This window comes from Cucurbita pepo, chromosome LG06 (assembly GCF_002806865.2).
Source record: "Cucurbita pepo subsp. pepo cultivar mu-cu-16 chromosome LG06, ASM280686v2, whole genome shotgun sequence".
NCBI lineage: Eukaryota > Viridiplantae > Streptophyta > Magnoliopsida > Cucurbitales > Cucurbitaceae > Cucurbita > Cucurbita pepo.
The window spans coordinates 8,026,791-8,032,842 of record NC_036643.1 but is presented as its reverse complement, the minus strand read 5'-3'; positions in this window follow the sequence as shown (position 1 = coordinate 8,032,842).

Genomic DNA, 6,052 nt, shown 5'->3' with positions numbered 1-6,052 from the left:
TATAGATGGTGGATAAATAAAATTTAAAAAAAAAATTTGACAACCCAACCCGGACCCAATCCGAACCCAACCCGAAGGTTGGGTTGGGTTGGGTTACCAATCCAACCAACCCAAACTTTTAGGTTGGGTCAAAAAAATCCTCCAACCCGACCCAACCCGAACCATGTACACCCCTAATAGGGGATGGGAAGCCCAAGTCTCTATCATAGACCACATTAAAAAAGAAAATAGGCTAAAAATAATTCATGGCTTCCTTTAATGACAAATAGGCTTACGTTTAGGGTGGCTGGCCGCATTGTGCTTTTATTTCGAATTAAAAATTTCCCCACCTAATCTATTTCTCATTTTGAATTGGATTTGTTGGCTGCTATGGGGCCTTTCTTTGGGTGGTAGAGTCCGGATGATTGTCAACATATTCTATAGCAAAAAAAAAAAATGATCGGGTCCCTCGAACAATGTGATATCTCACACTGGATAAATCTTGTCTTCCACCTTTAGTTGCTGCTAGCAGCTCTTAGCTACACAATCATTGACTTTAGGGGTTATCGATGTCCTTGAGTCCAATGAAGATAAAGAGGATGGCCCGGCTTGTTTAGCATTTTATAGGAGTGGATAACAACGGGAAAAAGAATGAAGTATTAGCGTGAGAGATCAAACAAGAAAATGACACTAAACAAAACAAAAACTGAAAGGCATAGTGTAGTTAAGGGGGACTCATCCTGAGTATTTATTATTATACCCAACGCAAGCATCATTAAGGTCATAATATCTTTCTCCGGCAAAAGTCGAATAACAGAAGTATGAAAAAAAGGGGGACCCATGTGAAGCAGACCAGCAACTAGGTACAAAGCTATCAACAAGCGGTTGGGCAATTATTCACCATTGGATCTCATCCATTATCGGGGTGTGTTTGTGGAGGGCCGAGGAGGGGGGACTGTTAGGAATCGCGACTCTCAACCATGGTATGATATTGTCCGCTTTGAACATTCATGGCTTTGTTTTGGGCTTTCCCCAAAGGTCTCATACTAATAAAGATGTAGTCCTTTACTTATAAACCCATGATCATTCTCTAAATTAGCCCATGTGGGACTCACTCCCAACAATCCTCAACAATCCTCCCCTCGAACAAAGTGCACTACTATGGAGTCCTCGAACAACCTCCTCTTAATTGAGGCTTGTTCCTTTCTCTGGAGCCCTCGAACAAAGTACACCCTTTGTTCGACACTTTTGTCACTTTTGAATACAGCTTCGAGGCTCGCAATTCTTTGTTTGATATTTGAGGATTCTATTTTCATGGCTAAATTTAGGACATGGCTTTGATACCATGGTTGGAATCACGACTCTTCACAATGGTATGATATTGTCCACTTTGAGATAAGCTCTCATGACTTTGTTTTGGGCTTCCCCAAAATACCTCGTACCAATGAAGATGTATTCCTTTAGGCAGTGGTTAATATATTTATAGGTCGTGGTTAACATAAGATAAAAATAAAATACTAATAGAAACCAGAATATCATGGCAAGAATTTAGCATAAGATCATATCTACGATACCAGTGATCTGATATTCAGGAACTAAAACATAAAAATAGCAACTACATCTTTTTCAACACGGGTGAACCTTGCTTGCTCCTAAACCAGACTGAACAAGGTAAGTAAAGCGGCTTGGTGAGAAGAAATAGGACTTTGTATATCATTTTATTTTATCTTATTGATTTTCTTATGAGACAATTGTTTAATTTGGGCATGTGGAGGTCCGTGATTCCTAACATGATATGAGAGTCATGCTCTTAATTTAGTCATGTCAATAGAATTCTCAAATGTCAAACAAAAAAAATCGAACCTCGAAGGTATAGTCAAAAGTGACTAAAGTGTTAGAACAATGGGTGTACTTTGTTCAAGGTTTCTAGAGAAGAAGTCAAGCCTCGATCAAGGGGAGCTGTTCGAGGGCACCATAAACCTCAAGGGAGGTTCTGTGATATACTTTGTTCGAGGAGAGAATTGTTGGAAAGAGTCCCACATCGGCTAATTATGGAGATGATCATGGGTTTATACGTAAATAATATGGTTTCTACCGACATTGAAGTGTGTCTAAATCATTTAAGTTTATTTTTTAGAATCGCTCTTATTCAAATATGGTTCCGATTCGTTCCTAGGTCACAATTTTAGTCTAATATAGATTTAAAATAAGTGAGTGTCTCATTTGGCTATTTTTTAAAAGAAAAAGTTATTTGTTTACTTTTCAAAGTTGTACATGGGAGACTTACGTTCATCTTAAAAAATAGTAAACGTGGTTTGAGTATATACAAATACTCAGTAAGTAGCCACACTATTAGGGTCGACAAATGTAATCACATGCTTTCATGGTTCATGGTGAGACCTAACTTGTTTTTTGGACTCTACTTTTTTTTTCCTTGTATGGTTGAGTGCACAATACTTCCCTACATGTGGTTCCCGCACATGTACATGAACTCATTTGGCGGGCTCGTGTGCGTACCCGTAGGCTTGATTACGGGCTAGCGCATGCTCACATTGCAAAAACCCACCAATAGAAAGATATGAGCATGTATCATATAATGGTGTATGTGTCCGATACAAAACATACTGGGGAAGTGTACTGTGTTTGTGACATACAACATGCATGAGATTTTGTAATTTCAAATCATGATACATCTTTACGATGCACTTTATACTTTCATTTTTTTCTTGTCATAACTCTCATATGAGACATGTATACGTGTAAATGGCTCATCGACGTCTCACTAGGCACAACATGAATATGATATTGGTCAAAACGGTTAGGTCATGGAGTCTGCTCTCTTATTTATAGATTGATCAATGGTTATATTTGGTAAAGCTATATATGGTAAATAGCTATATATAGTAGATGGTTAAATCTGGTAAAGCTATATATAGTAAACAAAAATGTAATTTTCTGTTCTCTGTCTTCTCTGTACATACTTGAAGTCATCAATACAAATTCTTTTAGCCAGAGTTCTCCTTGCATTTTCTCTGTCCTGTTCTTTATGTTCATCTAGATCGAGTGTGTGCGTTGTTGTGCAATCCTTATACATGCATCATATAACATTTAAAACATACCATAATCATAAAATATCATAACATCAGGAAATGACACGTAGATGAGTCACAGGGTACATGTCACTCATACAATCAAGTCATCCAATCAAGCTCAAAGAAATTCTAATAGTAAATCCACTTATTTGGTTGGCCTAAACCGAAATCATTAAATATTCTCAGTGCTAGCCTCATTCCGCTCCTCCAAGTCCAACTCCACCTATAGAGTCCCATGACATCATATTTAGATCTTCGTCTATTTGTGAGGGCTCATAATTTGCCACATGTGTTGGGTTGGTCAAATTCTTATTAGGCATTGTCACAATGCTATGTTATGCATAGTAGAGAACAATAGCTGCAGTGCTAGTCGATATGTCATCGATCCAATTCAACCTAGAATCTTGAAGGGCCTAATGAAGCGTGGATACAATTTGCCTTTTCATCCAAGCCTTAGGACGCCGTTCATCAAAGTTGTCTTCATAACTTGTCATCTATTTCAAACTTCAGGTTATATGCATTATCAGTGTAATTTTTTTGTTTTCTATGGGTTGTACACATCTCAACCCTTTGTATGACCTAATTTGTAGTCTGGACTAACTCTGGTCCCAACAACTCGTGTTTGCCTGTATTCCACATAAGGCTTTGAACAACATCACACTAATGGTTGTAAGTAATTTCCATAAGGTGCAACTTAAATCCAAATTGTTGGATGAAAATTGAGACCTTGCTACTATTCCTACTTACATCACATAATCTTGCCCCTTTTCTATGGAATAGAGAATTTCACATGCAGTAACATGTGTAACTTTGTGAGTGAACCGAACTACCATTGCTCAAATGACGATGCAAACTTTTGCTATCTTAGGTAGGATGTTGAACCTCTTGGTACCATTTGGATTTAATAAAGAGTGGTTTGCACATATCCTTTAACAACTGCCTAACCTGAATCAGGGGTGTACACTCAATCCGCCAACCCGAGAACCCAACTTGAATTATAAGGGTTGGGTCGAGTTTAAAAGGACTTTGGGTTTGGGTTGGGTTCATTTTTTAGAACCCGATCCGATTCGGGATGAGTTCGGGTTCAAAATTCAAATTATTGAGACAACCTGACCCAACCCAGAAACCTTAAAAAAAAGGCCCAAGCCCACGTAGTAGAAGCCCACGCAACCCGCCCATGAGTCATTTTGTCAGACCCTACCATGTGGTGCACATGCACTCTCAGGGTGCAGACTTTCTCTCCTCAAGATTGAATTGATAATTGTATGATGATCATCTATATCATTTTCTCTCTGCAGCGTTCGTCTTCTCCGTTGACGTCGTTCTCATCTTATAGTGGACGTTGACATCGCTCGCCAGTCACCTCTTTATTTCTCCGTCAGACTCTCTTCTCAGCTCCCATTTCTCCACTTGATCTCATCGGCGTCGTCGCCGACTCTCTCTCTGCTCGAATTTCCGTTCTATTTTTGTTGAACTTCTATGCTCTTTGTTTCTCGACGGACTTTTCTGCTCTGTGTTTCTCGTCGGACTTCTATGCTTTGTGTTTCTCATCAGATTCTCCACTCGGCGGTAGGTTGTTTCTCCACTTCTTATCTCTTCTCAATTTGGAACAACCCGAAAATAGAGGGTTGGGTTGGATTGTGAAAATTTTTTGGTTAGTTAAAAAAAATTCCTCAACCCAACCGAATCCAACCGAGACCTGGACCATGTACCCCTACCTCTCACCTTCGAGAACGTAGACAATCCAGGATTCACTCGCTGTGCATCCATATTCTAGTGCAAGTCCCAAGTTATTTTACGTTAGTACTCTAGCAAGTCATTTCTCTATAATCATTAAACTTCACTAACTTTTATATGTCATCTAGCACATCTTAACACTAGGGGAAAGGCCAAGCAATTTCTTAACTTCAGAGAGCTCTTTTCGTAATTTCTGCTACAAATGCGAGTTATACTCCAATGATTTGATTGAGTCAAACTCAAAACCTTTGAACGAAAGTCATAAACTCTTTTTTGTGGTATCCAAGAAAATAGAAAGTGGTCGGATTCTAGTGATACCGTTCATGCTACCAGTGGCCTCATAAGCTCTTTTTGATTTTCTTGGGTGACAGTGAATTTACTAGGTTTTTAGGATGTTTAGGCGGTTTAAATCTCAAACTCATGTTTTAAGGACACTCGGGACTACATCTTCAGGGCTAATTAATTTATGAAAGCATTATAGTCTCGACCACTAGTCGCCACCCACAATCCTAGGGTGTTTGATCTATGAAAAACGCTCTAACTCATATCAATGGGAATCAATCTAGCTCTACCTCCCTATTCTTGATATAGTACATTCATGCATGCTTATTAGAGAGATAATCATATCAATCACTTAATGCACGAAAAATATTATCTAAACAATCATGCAAGCTCAATTGAGGAACATCATTGATCAATTGCTAAGAGCACAAATCACAATATTCTAGTAAGATTTCAAGACCCTAATTGTTTTTTTTTTTTTATTCGGGACCTACTAGTGAGATTTCATGAAGTTTAAAGCTCCCAACACGCAGAAAAGCTAGCTCGAGAAGGCAAGTGTCATCCATGTAAGTAACTACACGGACTTTAGGCAAGTAATACTTGTAGGGATCGTTAGGACGTGTTAGTATGTGAGCATTCCTTACCTTAGGTGGTTAGAAAATGCATGCTAAGGACTTCAAAAGGGTGTTTTTGGATAAGTATGTACGATAGGTATGTTATGGTAAAGTTACCATTATGTCCTAAGTTGAGATTTCTGAGAACCATGCTATTTTATGTTTTACATGAGGCCTGAAAGGGAATATGTATGGCTAGAAAACGTTGGAATATGCACTATGTGAGTGTTGTATGCATGATGTAAGAAATTACAAAAATGCCCTTATGATGATATTTATGAAGAATGATTTTTTATATGCTTTTCGTTGTTTTCTTGTATGTGTGCATGATACAGTATATGCTAGCTC